We start from the raw sequence: 17,614 nt of genomic DNA, 5'->3' as shown, positions 1-17,614 counted from the left end.
TATCAGTAGTCTTACCTTTCTAATGCAATGGCTGTGCCCTCTCTCCCCCACCGCGGCAGCCCCCGAGCTGGGGCTGGAAAGGAGGAGGGTCTCTCCCTGGAAGCAGCAGCCCTGGAGCTGGGGAAAGTTGCCTCTTTTTCTGGCTGCCACAGCCCAAATTCCCCCCACTCCCTCTTCTCACTGCACTACCCCCTCCCACCTCCCCCCTATTCTCCCCAAGGCCACCACCTCATCTTACATCTGTGTCTTCTCCAGGGTCCAGGCACCTAATTAGTGGAGCTACGCCTGTCCACTAATTAGGTGGGTGGCCCTTCATTCTCCTGTGTGTGGCCGCCCAAGTGCGCACCTTAGAGGGAACTATCCGCAGACCACCTGAATGGAGCTCGCGGACCACAGTTTGAGGACCTCTGCCCTAGGATTTTCCTTGGACTTAGCTAGATCGAGTTAGCTGTCGTGATGTAAAAGCACAACTATTCTTGCTGTAAAGACACAGCCCATGTATAAGGGAGGGGGTTGACCCCTGGCCTGATCTTATGACTTGCCTTGTGTCTCCTGGGTGATTTTATGCTTGCTAGGAGTTAAATGACATTATGGGAGTGTAAGATTGGTAGGGGTGCATTGCTCATTAACTTGGAATTTGGGGTGGGAGGGCAAATAGGTAAAGGATTCTGCGCCAGAGAAATGTAAGATAACCCTGACCAAGGCCCAGGATCTGGCAAGAAACCCAAATTGTTCAGTCTCCTGCAATCTCCTCCCCCTGCTGACTCAATGGGTCAGTTTGCTACTTACATGTAAACTGAGACAGATGCACATTCTTTGCTTAGGACAAGTCTGTTTAATAACTTTTACCTAGGCGGGACAGCCTGATTTTGAACAATGAACATCATACAAAGGAAAAAAGCCAACATCATTCTGGGATGTTGTGATGAAGTGGGAATGTTTTTAATGTTTTCTCTGAATACGGTGTGTGTGCCTCAGTTTCCCCTATGCATTTCTTAAGTATCTAGGTGGTGGGATAAGGGGGTGTGATTGTTGCAGAGCCCTAGAGGGCAAGTGTGATGCTGTCTGCACAGAGAATGGCTGACACCCTGTTTCCTGGCAACTGATGGCCTGAGCCCCTCCACTGCAAGGTGTCAACTGAAGGGGTTGGAGAACAAAGAGATCACGTGGCCTCCTTGCTCGGAGAAGAGACAAGGGCCAGAGGAGGGGCTGGAGGGTGTTTCAGTTTACAGCTGGCTGGGGAGATGGGGGGAGGCCCAGAACCTGGGTCTGGGCTCCCCAGCCCCCAAGATGGACCTGACTGAGGGGTCCTGTTTTCTGTACCAACAAGCTTGGTTTTAGACCATGTTCCTGTCGTCTAACAAACCTTCTGTTTTACTGGCTGGCTGAGAGTCCCAGGGAATCGCAGGAAGTGGGGGGTGCAGGGCCCGGACTGCCCCACACTCAGTGACAGATGTATGAGCAGGAGTGTTGTAAGTAAGACAGGAGAAGTAAGAAGTCTAAGGGGCTTCCATAACTTTCTGCCTAATGTTGCTCCATACATATCCCCAGGATAGTATTAGCCAGACAGTTGTTAGTTTTCCCAGACATCTCCTGGTGTCTGGGTCTCGGCCTGGGTCTCGGTGGCCCTTGCTCCTGCTGTCAGAGCCTCTGGGGCTTCCTGGTCTGGAGCCTGCAGTGAGTGTCCTTCCTCTTCAGCTGTCAGCCCAGGCTGAGCTGAGCTGCTCCCCTTTATACTCCTGCTACAATTGGAGCATGCCCAGTAGGGCTTGGTGGGCGGGGCTTCCACAGCCCACAATGCAGAGTTAACCGGCCAGACAAAACAGACATCCTGGCACTCCAGGTTGGGGGTCAGGCACCGGGCTGACAACCTGTCCAGTAAAAAACAAAATATGTTACGGAAACAGTGGCTGAGAAATCGACCTTCACTGCAGCGGTTCTCAAACTGTGGGGCGGGACCCCAAAGTGGGTCACGACCCTGTTTTAATGGGCTTGCCTGGGCTGGTATTTAGACTTGCTGGGGTCTGGGACCGAAGCCCGAGCCACGCCTCCCGGGGCCAAAGCCCAAAGACGTCGTCCCTGGGGAATGGGGCTTGGGCTTTGGGATGATTTAATTGGGGATTGGTCCTGCTTTAAGCAGGGGGTTGGACTAGATGACCTCCTGAGGTCCCTTCCAACCCTGATATTCTATGATTCGGCGCTTGGACTTGGGCTTTGCTGCCCCCCACCCTGACCCGCCCCCAGGATGGTGAGACTTGGACTTTGCTCCCTCCCTCCCCCCACCCATGGGGGCTGGGCACCGGCGGGCTCAGGCTTCAGTCCCTCTTCCTGGGGCTATGTAGTAATTTCTGTTGTCAGAAGGGGGTTGTGGTGCAATGAAGTTTGAGAATCGCTGCTTTACTGTGTGCAATGGCCTTCAGGAGTCAAACACCCATATGACTGCCAGTGGTGAAAGCTGAAAGGAAGCCACTGGCATGAAGACTGAAGTGCTCAACACCAAGAGAAAAAACAAACTTTGGTTTTTGGAATGTACGGACAATGTACGAGAAAAGGGAAGCTAGCTCAGGTCCCAGCAGAGATGAGACGCTACAGCTCACACATCCTGGGTGTCAGCGAGAGCAGATGGACAGGATCAGGAAGATTAACAACAGCCTCAGTAGAAACTTTGCTGTATTCTGGATGGGATGATGGACAACACTATGAAAGCATTGCCATCCTTTTGAAGAAGGGAGTGGAGCGGTCCTTGCTTGAGTGGAAATCCATCTGCAGCAGAATTGTGAGAGCCAGACTGAAGGGGAAACACAATAACATCACCCTGATTCAGTGCTATGCTCCGACAAATGACTGTGATGAAGAAGCAAAGGACAAACTCTACCTTACACTACAGGAGGAGTTAGAGACACCACGGCACGACCTATCGTCATGGGAGACCTGAATGCCAAGGTCGGTAAGGAGAACAGTGCCAGAGGAATGGGAAGACATGGGTGTGGCACGATGAATGAAAATGGAGAGAGGCTTGTTGACTTCTGCAATGTGAAGGATCTGGTCATCGGCAGAACCCTATTTCAACATCGTGAAATTCACAAGTTGACATGGTGCTCTCCAAATGGCAGAGATAAGAACCAGATTGACCATATGATGATCGATGGCAAATGGCAACACTCACTGACAGATGTGAAAGTGAGAAGGGGAGCAGATGTTGGCAGCGACCACCACCTTAGTGATAGCCTCCATCAAGCTAAAACTGAGAAGTGTGGGGCCACCGAAAAAGGGACATAGCCATTATGCCCTTGACAAGCTAAAGTTCCCTGAAGTACAGAAAGCCTTCGCTCTGCAGTGAAAGAACAGGTTTCAGATACTTGCAGACACTGATGAAGAGGAGGAGAAGGCAGATGAGGAGATCAACAAGAAGTGGGACAAAGTAACTACAATCTATGAAAAGAACAGTGAAGCCTGTCTAAGCCAGAGGCAGAAGAGAAGAAAGGAGTGGATTATACCCAGCACATGGAACACCATAGAAACCAGATGATCCCTGAAGAAAAAAGTTTTAGACATAAAATCCCAGAAGCTAAAGGACAAATACCACGAGCAGTATAGCAAGGCACACCAAGAGATCAAACACCTTGTGAGAACAGACAATTGATATTATATTGATAATCTAGCAACACAAGCCAGGGAGGCAACTGCTCATGGTGAACAAGGAACCATCTACAAAATCTTATCAGTGGTAAACGGCAGACACCAACAAACACTCTCATCAGGGACACAGAAGGCCACCTACTGACAACAGAAAAAGAACAAGAAATGCACTGGACAGAGCATTTCAAAGAATTGCTGGACAGGGATCCACCTATAGAGGAAGCAAACATCCAGGAGGCAGAAGAAGATCTTGATATCAACACAGACACCCCAACAAAGCAAGAGATCATTCAAGCCATCAAATCCTTAAAAAATGGCATGGTATCACACGTTTATCTGTGCCAAGCAAGGTATTGGGTAAGATCATAGTCCAGCTTATATCAGAGGCAGTTGATAGCGTTCTCAGAAAAGAGCAAGCCGGTTTTTGGAAAGGGCGTGCATGCACAGACCAGATCTTCACTCAACGAAACATAATAGAACAATGCTTAGAATGGCAATGGCAACTCTACATAAACTTCTTAGACTTTGAGAAGGCTGTTGATAGCATTCACAGGACCGGCCTATGGAACATATTGTATAATCAACATTATCAAAAGCATCTATTCCAACTTCACATGCAGTGTTGATCACAGTGAGCTCAGTTTTGAAGTCAGAACAGGAGTACATCAGGGGTGTGTCATGTCTGCAATCCTCTTCAGCATTGCCTGGGTAATGCGGCGTACAACAGAAGACGTTCCAAGAGGCATTAACTGGACACCCTTCTCATGCCTTGAAGACTTGGACTTCGCAGATTCTCTCGCTCTCCTATCACATACCCAACACCATATACAAGGAAAAACAACTCAGCCAAGAGGATCTGAGCCCCATCATTGCCGGGAGATGCTGGAGATGGATTGGTCATGTGCTTCAGATGGAAACTGATTCTATCACCAGAATAGCACTAAGATGGACACCTGAAGGCAAGCGAAAACGCGACCACCTGAAAACAACATGGTGATGAGCTGTGGAAGCTGAGCTGAGAAACCTGGGGCACAGCTGGGGAACCATTGAAAGACGTGCCACAAACAGACAGGAGTGGAGGAGCTTCGTCACTGCCCTAAACGCAAGAGGCATAATGGGAACATGATGTGATGATGAATTCAGGTTCAATGACCACAGCACATCCCCTTGAGCCAACACTTCACTGTCACAGCAGATTGCAGGAAACCCTCGAGCAGTTAACAGGAACTTAGTCTTGCTGCAGGTGTGTATTTCCATGTCATCGACTCACCAGTTTGGCTTGTGCTGCTCTGAAACTCCAAATCCTACAGGTATTGACTTTTTCAATCCTGGTTTCCCAAAGAGGCAGTGGGTGCTATGTACTAACTGAGATAAATGCCAAGTGACCGAGATCCGTCGGGGGACAAGGAGAACCATAATTTCAGCCCCAGCTGTGTGCAAAAAAAGTTTCAAGAGCAAGATGATTTTGTAAAAAGCTGCATACCATGGGGGGGAGGGCTATGTCTTAGGAACGTCTTTAACAAATCGCCCCATATTTGGACCACTAAGCCTTCCCTGCCCATGAAAAATTTGCCCAGCAAATTACAAGACAATCCGAATACACATGTGGAATTTAGGGTAGTTAGAATAGTTGGTCTTTAAACAGAAAATAATGCTTCCATCGAGCTAGCTGCTGCCTCTCACGGAGGTGGATGACCTACGCTGATGGGAGAACCTTTCTTGTTGCTGTAGCGAGTGTCTACACTGATGCACCACATCAGGACAGTCGCAGGGTCTCAGGTGTAGACAAGCCCTGGGATACGACATTCAGTGACACCCCCAGTCCCTCCTTTTCCTGACTGCGCTGAATCCCTCCAGTCCGTGCTCACCAGTCCCGGCTTTCCTACACCTCTCCCATTGTCTCTGGGTTTCTCTCTGGTGATTAAGAAGCAGGTCTAAGGTGACTTCCCCTCTGGCTGGAGTCTTTACTTCCTGGAACATGGTGTTACTGTCTCTGTGTTTTAGGAGCCCCTTTGCTGAGGAGTGTCTGGCTTTGTGTGTTCCCAGCAGAGATGGGGATAGATAAATCCCTCCTATGCAGAGTGTCCTGCACCTTGGAGCACCTGGGGAGCTTTCCCAAGCATTTTACTGCTTTACAATGGGCTGGCTTAAAACCAATAGACTCTTCTTTGTGACAAATGTCCCATGAACTCCCCTGATCTCCCTTCTTTTCTATCCCCTGAGCAGGGTTTCCCATTTCCAAACCTGACGTGATCTCCCAGCTGGAACGAGGGGAGGAGCCGTGGGTGCTGGATCTCCAGGGCTTTGAGGAAGGAGAGATCCCGAGAGGTGCCTGCGCAGGTGAGGGATCCTTAAACCAATTCAAATACACTCTGTGGCTGAAGGAAATACCTGGGACATCCTAAAAAGGCCTTGGGAGCTCTCGGAGTTCAGGAGTATCCCCAGGAGGCCTTGTACCCTATGGGCAGCTATCGCTCATGGCTTCCTACCCATCCTGACTGACACCCAGCAGCAGCTCCCTCCCTGATGGGATGTGGAGGCAGAATTGTTCCCCTCCTCTCTCCTCAAAGGAGAAGAGTTTTGGAGAATTCAGCTACTAGATTTTTTCTGTCTCTCCAGCTCTAATTATGGTTTGATTTCCCCTTTTCCACCCCTGTTTCTGACTTTCCTCTCTCTCTCCAAGGAGGTCCTGGGCAGGTGAGTGAGAACGAGGAGCTGAATCCTGAGCAGGAAGATGCTGAGCAAGTGGAAGCGCACAGGGGATTACCCCAAGGATCCAAAGGGAATGTGTCCAGGCGTCCTGCGAAGGGGAAAGCCTGTGAGAGCCACAACAGGCCAGACAGGCAGCAGGGAAACCAGCCCAAGGAGAAAGTGGGTAAATCCATTAGTTGTCAGGGGACTCACCAGGATTCCAAGGAAATCACAGCCCAGCAGGGAATACCTACAGGAGAGAGAAAAAACACATGCCCTGAGTGTGGGAAACACTTCACTCTGAACTCCACCCTCGTTAGACATCAGCGGATCCACACGGGAGAGCACCCCTACCAATGCTGTGAGTGCGGGAAACAGTTCAGTGAGAAATCAAACCTTATTACACATCAGACAAGCCACACAAGAGACAGACCCTATGAGTGCTGTGAGTGCGGGAAAAGCTTCACTCGGAGTTCAACCCTTACTAGACATCAGAGAATGCACACAGGAGAGAGCCCTTAGGAATGCTGTGAGTGTGCAAAAAAGTTCACTCTGAGCTCAGTCCTTATTAATCACCAGAAAATGCTCACAGGGGAGCGCCCCATACGTGCTGTGAGTGCAGGCAAACATTCGCTCAGAGCTCAGCCCTATTTAAACATGAGAAGATCCACACAGGAGAGAGACCCTATGAGTGCTCTGAGTATGGGAAACAGTTCAGTGAGAAATCAAGCCTTATTACAGATCAGACAAGCCACACAAGGGAGAGACCCTATGAGTGCTGTGAGTGCGGGAAAAGTTTCACTCGGAGCTCATCCCTTATTCGACATCAGAGGATCCACACAGGAGAGAGACCATATAAATGTGAGTGCGGGAAAAGTTTCACTTTCAAATCAAACCTTAATATACATCAGAGAATCCACACAGGAGAGCGCCCCTATGAATGCCTTGAGTGCGGGGAACAGTCTCATCAATCATCAAAGGATCGACTCACGAGAGCAGCCTGTGAATGCAGGAAAAGTTTCATCTGGAGCTCACACCTTAATAGACATCAGCGATTTCACAGGCTAGAGACACACCATAAAACTTTGTGTAGGCAGAGAAAAGATTTTTTTAAAGACATTTGCTAATTCCCACATAGCGACTTTTTAGGGCTGTTTGCACCATTTGCGTCACCCTGTTCTCTCAGTTCCCCCAGGTGAGTTGCCTGCTTTTTGTTTTGCAGGTCGCCCTTCTCTGGGGTGAATCCCGTGGTCCTTTCTACCAACTCCCTTCTCCTGAGAGTCATCATGGGAGTGTGTCCATCCTGCCAGGAGTGTCCGTCAGCCCCAGGTGGGGGAAATAGGGGTGACCTCAAGTAGCTACACTGAGCGAAAATCAACCTGGGCTTTGTCTCCGCTAGGATTTTCCATGGGCTCGGCCTGCTGGAGGTGGCGATCCCAGTGCCAACACCCCGCTGTATGTGCCGTGCTGACAAAGCCCAGGCTGGGGTTAGCTCGCACCTTCCCCTTTGACCTGTCCTAATCGACGCCAATTTCATAGTCTAGACAGGCCCTGAGCAGCACCTTTATACTGGCCCCGCTGTAGCAGAGCGAGTGTTAGAGTCACCAAGTTCCCCCTCTGGTGACAGATTGTTTCATTCCCAGTTGTTCTCACGCTGGTCCAGGTTGTGCTGGGCAGCAGTTTTTTTCTTTTTACCATTTCCCTTATTGAAAATTTATTTCAATATAACAAAGAGGAGGAGCAGAATGGGACAAATGTATCATTTCAGTCTTTGCAACACTGGCAGGAAATGGGGTGAGTCAGCGGGATTCCCTCCTTCCCCATCACCATCACTAGGCCCGCTCACTCCAGCAGCGCTGGCGTCCATCTGAGCCACAATGGAGCTTATCCACCTATATTCTACCCCTACACCTCCCAAAGAGTCTCTGCACTTCATAGCAAATTGATCCTAAATCCGACTCGTTAGGGCTGGAGATGAAAGTGTTGCAGACCTGGATCAGAAATTCCAATGGATCCCAAACACAGTGTGATCATTCCCCATTTAAATCCCAGTTTCTGTCTATTGACAAAGCCACTTCTGGGCTTTTCCCTGCTGAGCTGAGACTGTTTGAAGATGAGAAGGTCGGCAGTTTTTCCTTATTACGATGAAGCTTTTTTTTTTCTAAATAACACAACTCCATAATAATGAAGGGCTGTTGAGTGAAGCAGGTGTGAATGGATCAGAGGAGAAGGCGACAGGGGAATCTGTTCTCCTGATTTTTGAGTCATCAGATGTAACCTGCTCTGGAATTTCATTTTGTATGAAAAAGAAAGTGACTTACACCGCTCTTTGTCCTGGGATTTCTCTCTCTCCTGAAGGCCATTTGATCACATAATTTAATATTAATTTAGTTGTCCAGGATGTAGCTCAGATTTATCTGGGACTTTGGGAGAAATGACTGTTTGCTAAAATAGTGCTTTCTTATTTTATTTTTGTCTTTCCCGCACCGCTGCATGAGGACATGGAAGAAGCTCAAGTGCAGTTCACTCACCAGGAGAGGATGCTCTGAGCCATCGGGTATGCTACCAAGGAAACAGTAGTGGGTTTAGGTCTCCACTCTGAAATGGTGAAGAACAGCACGCCCCAGATTGTGCAACTAACTGAAGTAACTGGGTGCGTGTGGCCTATGGTTTAGGAAATGCTGTCCTTGTCTGTGTTGATGTGGAGAAACCAGAAATGGCATTTTTGATGAACTTGCCCTTGGTAGATGCTGCAAATGTGCATTGAAATGAAATCAGTGTTGTATGTGGGATAGCTGCAGAATATCTATTTTTAATAAGTTCCCCTCCTTTGGTGACTTATGGGGATTCTGATGCTGGAGTGTTTCAAGTCCCTAACTTAGACCTGTGCCACCGGATTAAAGAAATAAATTGGCCATGTTTGGGGAAGTCATTCCTCACGAACACTGCTCAGTATTTGAGTGGTTTTGTAAAGGATTCTATTCCACAAGAGTGTTAATGTACCCCGACGAAGGCCAAGGATTTGGCAAGAACTCCACAGTGCATGTGGTTCACAGCAACCAATATTTTAACAAAATTGTGTGTTTAATGGGACTTTTCCAAACTGACGATAGCCTGAAGTCAGCCTCACCTGAAATGGATCAGGCCACATTGTCTGTACCAATGCATAATTCACACCTGATTTGCCTGGTGACTTCAGGGGAGTGACCGCAATGTGGGGTGATCTGGAATTGTCAACCATGAAGACCAAGGTAAAGGTGGAAGCCCTTTTGCACCAGGAACCTGTCTAAGAAAGACATTCCAGGATTCCCAGACTGATCCCGTCTGGAGAAGGAAGTTGTAACATCAACACCAGGCTGTGCCAGCCTTGACCTGTCTCCTCTTACCTGAGAGCACTTGCGAATGAGGAGTATTGAGCCGGCGACCCCATCGCCTGGTTCCTTGACTGCAGCTCTAGATCCTATTCCGTGGAAGTCCAAAGAGCTGCAGAGTTGGATTCATTTGTCAGTTTCAATATCTGATTGTTACTTGTTCTAGTTTTTATCAACTGGGAGCCATTCCATCCTTCCTGTTCTACTCTGGTGGTACAGTGGGGTCAGTGCGTGCAGGTGTGTATGAAACCTGTCGCATCCATGCAGGAAAGAAGCTAAAAAGAATAATTCCCAAATTATTATAATTATTATAATTATTATTATTATAATTCCCAAACCTAAATAATCCTAAAATGCTGCCCTACAATGTCATGCTCCTCGTTCTGTGAAAGTGGTCAAAGAACCTAAGATGTCGGATACATACTGTTAAAATTCTGTGTATTAAGGTCTGTGTCCATCTTAAGGTTTTTATCTATAGAAGCCACTGGGAGAAGGTTAGCCACATACTGGTGAGATCTAAGGTGGAAGCTCTGAAGTTGTGGCTTAAATGTGAACAATAATTTGGTGTTAGAACTGAAATATTCAAGCAGCTGAGTGTGGATCGCACGGCCTGGGTGAAGTTCTGTGATTGGGATTAATAACTAAATGGACAGCTGCCTCCTCGGGTCCTGTTTCAGGATTTAACAAAGGTTCATTTTCTGCTGTATTGTTGTGATAATTTGGCTAAAGTGATGACTTGAGTCCAAAGCAAGATCGTTATTTACTGACAGATTTTCTGATCTGACCTGAACATGATCACTGTGTTGTACACTCGAGAGCTAGCTGGGTGGTGTTAATAGTTTAGGGTTAGTGACCTGTGTTCTTCATTTTATTTGTTTCTTCATTTTAATTAAATGTATAAAAGGGATATTTTTGAGTCATGTCTTTCAATAAGCTCCATGGGCGAGAATCATGGAGTATCTGGGTGGAGATCAGCTGATGGACCACGGAGCCTTATCAGCTCCCTCTACATTAACCCTTTGGTTCTCATATGGGAGCAGCTGGGGGAGTGGGGGGCACCCATCTCAGCTCTGGCTGCATCCTAGGGGGTCAGAGCATCGCAAGGGGAAATGAGCTCCCCTGCGCAGCCTTTCGGGAGCATGGAGTGGGGGCAAGGGAGGGGGGCCGGGGCAGTGCGTCTCCCTGATGAGAGATTGCTGGAAGGGCGGGGTATCTCTAAACAGGTGGTGGTTGGTGGATTTCTCTGCTGTCACTATCATGGCCAGACCCAGCCGCCACACCGGTCTGGCTTGCAATCAGGCTGAGGTGAGGTTGTGGGTCTGGTTTGAAAGGTTATAAATGGAGGTGAAAGGGGCCAAGCAAGCCAGAAATGTGCTGGGATGGCTCCGGCTTGCTTGGCCTCTGTCCCCAGCATCCGGCCTGGTCAGGGAGCGGAGGGGGCGGGCTGCCACTGCTCCCTCCCCAGCCGGGCTCTCTCGCAGGCAGCTGCTGCTGTGCAACCCAGAGTTAGGGTTCCCAGGCCCTCTGTTTTTCACCGGAACGGTTGGTTAAAAAACAAACCCTGGTGGCTCCGGTCAGCACCGCTGCCTGAGCTGTTAAAAGTCCGGTCTGCGGCGCAGCAGGGCTAAAGCAGGCTCCCTGCCTGCCCTGGCTCCGCACGGATCCTGGTAGTGGCCGGCATGTTCCTGCAGCCCATAGACACAGGAGTGATCAGGGAAGCTCCGTGCGCTGGCTCCACAGCTCCCATTGGCCAGGAACTGAGGAAAGGGGCTCATGGCTCGTGCAGTGGGTTGGAATCCAGGAGGGGGCTCAGGGCTGGGGGCGGTGCCTGCAGGTGTGGGCAATGTGCACGGCGCAGAGCTCCCTGACCGTGCCTCTGCCTAGGGGCTGGACATGCCGGCTGCTTCTGGGAGCAGCGCGGAGCTAGGGCAGGCAGGGAGCCTGCCTTAGCCCTGCTGCTCCGCCACCCAGCAGCTGCCTAAGGTAAGCGTCGCCCAGCCACAGCCACACCCTGAACTTCTGGTCCCAGGTTGGAACCCCCTCCCTCATCCCAACTCCCTCCCAGAGCCCACACCCCTACCCCAGGCCTGAGCCCCCTCCTGCACCCCAAACCCCTCATTCCCGCTCGCACCCCAGAGCCCTCACCCCCTCCTACACTCCAACACCCGGCTCCAGCCCGGAACCCCTCCTGCACCCTAAACCCCTCACCCCCGGCCCCACCCCAGAGCCCTCACCCCCTCCTGCACTCCAACACCTGGCTCCAGCCTGGAGCCCTCTCCCGCACCCACAACCCCTCGTCCCTGGCCACATCCCAGAGCCCGCATCCCCAGCCCAGTGAAAGTGATTGAGGGTGGGGGCGAGTGAGGGACTGAAGGGGGGGGGCTGGAGTGAATGGGGCGGGGCTTTGGGGAAGGGGCAGGGTGGGGTAAGGGGGCTCGGTTCTGTGCAATTAGAAAGTTGGCAACCCTTCGCCGAGTGGCCACCCTCTGCCGGCCTGAGAAGCAGCTCTGTCCTGCCCCCTTCCCCTGCTGAGGTGCCCGCAAGAGTGCTGGAGCTCCGACCAGACACTGTGGTGCTCTGAGTCTCCCTGGGCAGGGGCCAGCCCAGAGACGTGTTCCCCGCTCCTGTGGCCCCAGCCCCCCAGGTTCCTTCCAGAGGCGACACATGGGGCAGTCATGTGCCCCCACCCCGCCCATGTTTACATTGTGCCGTTCCTGTATCAGGAGGTACAAATAGTCTCTGGTGGGAGGGATATCTTGTCCCCAACAGTAATTATTTGGAAGGGGGTGTCCTGACTCCATGGCAGATGACCACTCTCCCTCCCCTGACCCTGGAGGGAGGGGAAACCCTTTACCCATGTCTCCAGCTCCCTTTCTTCCACAGCTGCAGGAGAGCTCGAGGTTGTGTTAAAAACACTGCATGGCAGTTCAGGCCAGTGGGTGGTTAGAGCTGGCTGTGCTGGCTGCAGGGTCCCGCTGTAACCTCGTTGTCACCGTTCAGGGCAACTGCCCCTGGATTCCCCCTCCGTGATTCACCAGTGACATCCACTCTTACACTTCCCAGATGTCACCTCTCTTGGGCAGAGACACGTGTCTCTCCCTCTCCTAAACAGAGTATTTCCAGGCTGCACCAGCCCTGTTTACCCTGTACTAGCCCTCAGCAAGTCCTAAACGGCCAGTGCCTGCCCTTTGCTGTCTCTGCAGTGACTAAGGGCAGTGTCATGGCCAACACTGATACCCACCCAGCTCTTTGGTGCAAGCACGTTTATTCTTCAGGGGAAAGTACTGCCCAGAAAACATTAAAAACAAGGTTTCAGAGTAACAGCCGTGTTAGTCTGTATTCGCAAAAAGAAAAGGAGTACTTGTGGCACCTTAGAGACTAACCCATTTATTTGAGCATGAGCTTTCGTGAGCTACAGCTCACTTCATCGGATGCGTACTGTGGAAACTGCAGAAGACATTATATACACAGAGACCATGAAACAATACCTCCTCCCACCCCACTCTCCTGCTGGCAATATCTTATCTAAAGTGATCATCAAGTTGGTCAAAAAAAAAAAAAGTGATCAAAAAAAGGGGGTGGGGGGGTGAGAAAACCTGTATTTGTGCTGGAAATGGCCCACCTTGATTTTCATACTCATTGTGAGGAGAGTGGTCACTTTGGATAAGCTATTACCAGCAGGAGAGTGGGGTGGGAGGAGGTATTGTTTCATGGTCTCTGTGTATATAATGTCTTCTGCAGTTTCCACAGTATGCATCCGACGAAGTGAGCTGTAGCTCACGAAAGCTCATGCTCAAATAAATGGGTTAGTCTCTAAGGTGCCACAAGTCCTCCTTTTCTTTTTGTGAATACAGACTAACAACGGCTGTTACTCTGAAACCTGTCATTATGCAAGGCCCTGCATTTAGCCGTATGGAGTGGAAATCTATCAACTGCATGAAAAAACTTGTACAGATACAGACAGACGTCATCTTCCTTTCCAAATGCAAACAGATGGCCATCGTACCAAAAGGACTGAAGGTAAAAAATCCATTACAATCTACATACCACACAGCCTATGCTGACAGCTTGTGCCACACGCTCTCAAAGAAACTGCGGAACCACCTGATCAACATCCTCTACAGCAAACAGGGAAAGATTAAGAATGAGCTCTCAAAAATGGATACTCTCATAAAAAACCAACCTTCCACACAAACTTCCTCATGGCTGGATTTTACTAAAACTAGACAAGCCATTTACAATGCACACTTTGCTTCTCTACAAAAGAAAAAGGACACTAAACTTTCTAAACTACTACATGCTACAAGGGGCCACAGCAATGGTTCCCTCAACCCACCCAGCAATATTGTTAACCTATCCAACTATACTCTCAGCCCAGCAGAAGCAGCTGTCCTATCTCGGGGCCTCTCCTTCTGCCCCTCCACCCTCACGAACATGATATAGTTCTGTGGTGACCTAGAATCCTATTTTCGACGTCTCTGACTCAAGGAATATTTCCAAAATACCTCTGAACAACATACTAATCCACAGAGACCTCCCTACCAACATTACAAAAAGAAGGATTCTAGGTGGACTCCTCCTGAAGGTCGAAACAGCAGACTAGACTTCTACATAGACTGCTTTCACCGACGTGCACAGGCTGAAATTGTGGAAAAGCAGCATCACTTGCCCCATAACCTCAGCCGTGCAGAACACAATGCCATCCACAGCCTCAGAAACAACTCTGACATCATAATCAAAAAGGCTGACAAAGGAGGTGCTGTTGTCATCATGAATAGGTCGGAATATGAACAAGAGGCTGCTCGGCAGCTCTCCAACACCACTTTCTACAAGCCATTACCCTCTGATCCCACTGAGAGTTACCAAAAGCAACTACAGCATTTGCTCAAGAAACTTCCTGAAAAAGCACAAGATCAAATCCGCACAGACACACCCCTGGAACCCTGACCTGGGATATTCTATCTACTACCCAAGATCCATAAACCTGGAAATCCTGGGCGCCCCATCATCGCAGGCATTGGCACCCTGACAGCAGGATTGTCTGGCTGTGTAGACTCCCTCCTCAGGCCCTACGCTACCAGCACTCCCAGCTACCTTCAAGACACCACTGACTTCCTGAGGAAACTACAATCCATTGGTGATCTTCCTGATAACACCATCTTGGCCACTATGGATGTAGAAGCCCTCTACACCAACATTCCACACAAAGATGGACTACAAGCCATCAAGAACACTATCCCCAATGATGTCACGGCTAACCTGGTGGCTGAACTTTGTGACTTTGTCCTTACCCATAACTATTTTACATTTGGGGACAATGTATACCTTCAGATCAGCGGCACTGCTATGGGTACCCGCATGGCCCCACAGTATGCCAACATTTTTATGGCTGACTTAGAACAACGCTTCCTCAGCTCTCGTCCCCTAACGCCCCTACTCTACTTGCGCTATATTGATGACATCTTCATCATCTGGACCCATGGAAAAGAAGCCCTTGAGGAATTCCACCATGATTTCAACAATTTCCATCCCACCATCAACCTCAGCCTGGTCCAGTCCACACAAGAGATCCACTTCCTGGACACTACAGTGCTAATAAACAATGGTCAAAGAAACACCACCCTATACCGGAAACCTACTGACCGCTATTCCTACCTACATGCCTCCAGCTTTCATCCCGACCACACCACACGATCCATGGTCTACAGCCAAGCTCTGCAATACAACCGCATTTGCTCCAACCCCTCAGACAGAGACAAACACCTACAAGATCTCTATCAAGCATTCTTACAACTACAATACCCACCTGCGGAAGTGAAGAAACAGATTGATAGAGCCAGAAGAGTTCCCAGAAGTCACCTACTACAGGACAGGCCTAACAAAGAAAATAACAGAACGCCACTAGCCGTCACCTTCAGCCCCCAACTAAAACCCCTCCAACGCATTATTAAGGATCTACAACCTATCCTGAAGGATGACCCAACACTCTCACAAATCTTGGGAGACAGGCCAGTCCTTGCCTACAGACAGCCCCCCAACATGAAGCAAATACTCACCAACAACCACATACCACACAACAGAACCACTAACCCAGGAACCTATCCTTGCAACAAAGCCCGTTGCCAACTGTGCCCACATGTCTATTCAGGGGACAACATCACAGAGCCTAATAACATCAGCCACACTATCAGAGGCTCGTTCACCTGCACATCCACCAATGTGATATATGCCATCATGTGCCAGCAATGCCCCTCTGCCATGTACATTGGTCAAACTGGACAGTCTCTACGTAAAAGAATAAATGGACACAAATCAGATGTCAAGAATTATAACATTCATAAACCAGTCGGAGAACACTTCAATCTCTCTGGTCACGCAATCACAGACATGAAGGTCGCTATCTTATAACAAAAAAACTTCAAATCCAGACTCCAGCGAGAAACTGCTGAATTGGAATTCATTTGCAAATTGGATACAATTAACTTAGGCTTGACTAGAGACTGGGAGTGGCTTAGTCATTATGCAAGGTAACCTATTTCCCCTTGTTTTTTTCTACCCCCTCCCCCCCCCCGACGTTCTGGTTATACTTGGATTTATGCTGGAAAGGGCCCACCTTGATTATCATGCACATTGTAAGGAGAGTGGTCAGTTTGGATGAGCTATTGCCAGCAGGAGAGTGAGTTTGTGTGTTGCGGTGGGGGGGGGTGAGAAAACCTGTATTTGTGCTGGAAATGGCCCACCTTGATTTTCATACACATTGTAGGGAAAGTGGTCACTTTGGATAAGCTATTACCAGCAGGAGAGTGAGTTTGTGCCACAAGTACTCCTTTTCTTTTTGCGAATACAGACTAACACGGCTGTTACTCTGGGACAGAGAAGAAAGCAGATCACAAATCTACAACAGTAAAGTGGGTTGTATTTGGAGGAATAGACGCTAGTATTGTACCAGGGTTAAGAACCACTGGAAAAGAAGGTATGCGATGTCCACAGGGAGGAAGGAACCTGAGAGATTAGGTGCTCTAGGGACGGAGTTAAGGGACAGCAAGGGACTGGAGTGGGGAGGGAAGTTTCTGACAGCAGGGAGGCTACAGAATCACATAAGGAAAACTGAGGGATTTGCAGATAGATACCATCTGGGGAGCAGTAAATAGAACAGCCAAGTTTGCATAGCAAGTCCCGTCGTAGAAGGTTGGCAGGGGTGGAATCAGAGAGGAGGAATGCATGCTCCTCAGAGGGGACCGACCTGAACAGAGAAAGGTTTTGAGAGGGGAAAAGAGATAGGGATCCCTGTAATGCCAACAGCAGACACAGATTTTCCAGATCGGGGAGCCTCAGGCAAGTCAGTGGTGCGGATTGTAGAAAGAGAAGCTCCAGTATCAACAAGGAAAGGGAGAGAGAGATCATTTACAGTCAGGACACATTCTCCAATAGGGGACAGAGGTAATAAGGGAGCTAAAACTTTGTGAGGTTCCCGAGCATCCCGTCATTGTTGGGGTGAAAAATAGGGTTGGGGATCAGCTGGAGGAACCAGCGGGGGGTTCACTTGATTTCCCATATAATTATTAGGTCGTCTTGGACACTCTTTTTTTCAGGGTCCAGGCTGTTTACAGTAGTTACAAACCCCAGTTAATCCAGCCCCCCGCCCCCTTCCGCAACCCCGTCCCTGTCCCCGGTGTGGTCTTCTTAGTCCTGAATAATGCTGTATCTGCAGAGCCATTAACTTTTGGGAGGACTGTTCCTCGTTTCCTTTTAAGGTGCGGTGGCAATACTCTGCTACTGACAGCAATTTGTCCATGGTTTCAGTCTCCCATCCCACACTTATTCGTTTTAACATGCTGCCTGTGGCAGGGAGAAGACCATCAACATGTGCCAAGGCCCCCTGCCCATTTACATCGGGCTCTTGTATTCCTGAA

General features: G+C 49.4%; 1 pseudogene across 1 annotated transcript; it reads left to right on the top strand.

The window, feature by feature from the left end:
• The first annotated feature begins 2,922 nt into the window (after nt 1–2,922).
• LOC140904145 (uncharacterized) lies at nt 2,923–10,605 on the top strand (annotated as a pseudogene). The gene is made up of 3 exons (XR_013635093.1): nt 2,923–2,947; nt 5,866–5,979; nt 6,323–10,605. The product of XR_013635093.1 is annotated as an uncharacterized LOC140904145 (transcript).
• Nucleotides 10,606–17,614: the final 7,009 nt, after the last annotated feature.

The sequence above is a fragment of the Lepidochelys kempii genome, chromosome 28 (assembly GCF_965140285.1).
Source record: "Lepidochelys kempii isolate rLepKem1 chromosome 28, rLepKem1.hap1, whole genome shotgun sequence".
NCBI classification, from domain to species: domain Eukaryota; kingdom Metazoa; phylum Chordata; order Testudines; family Cheloniidae; genus Lepidochelys; species Lepidochelys kempii.
Note: the sequence above shows the minus strand (reverse complement) of the source record. Positions and strands in the feature narration are given on the sequence as shown.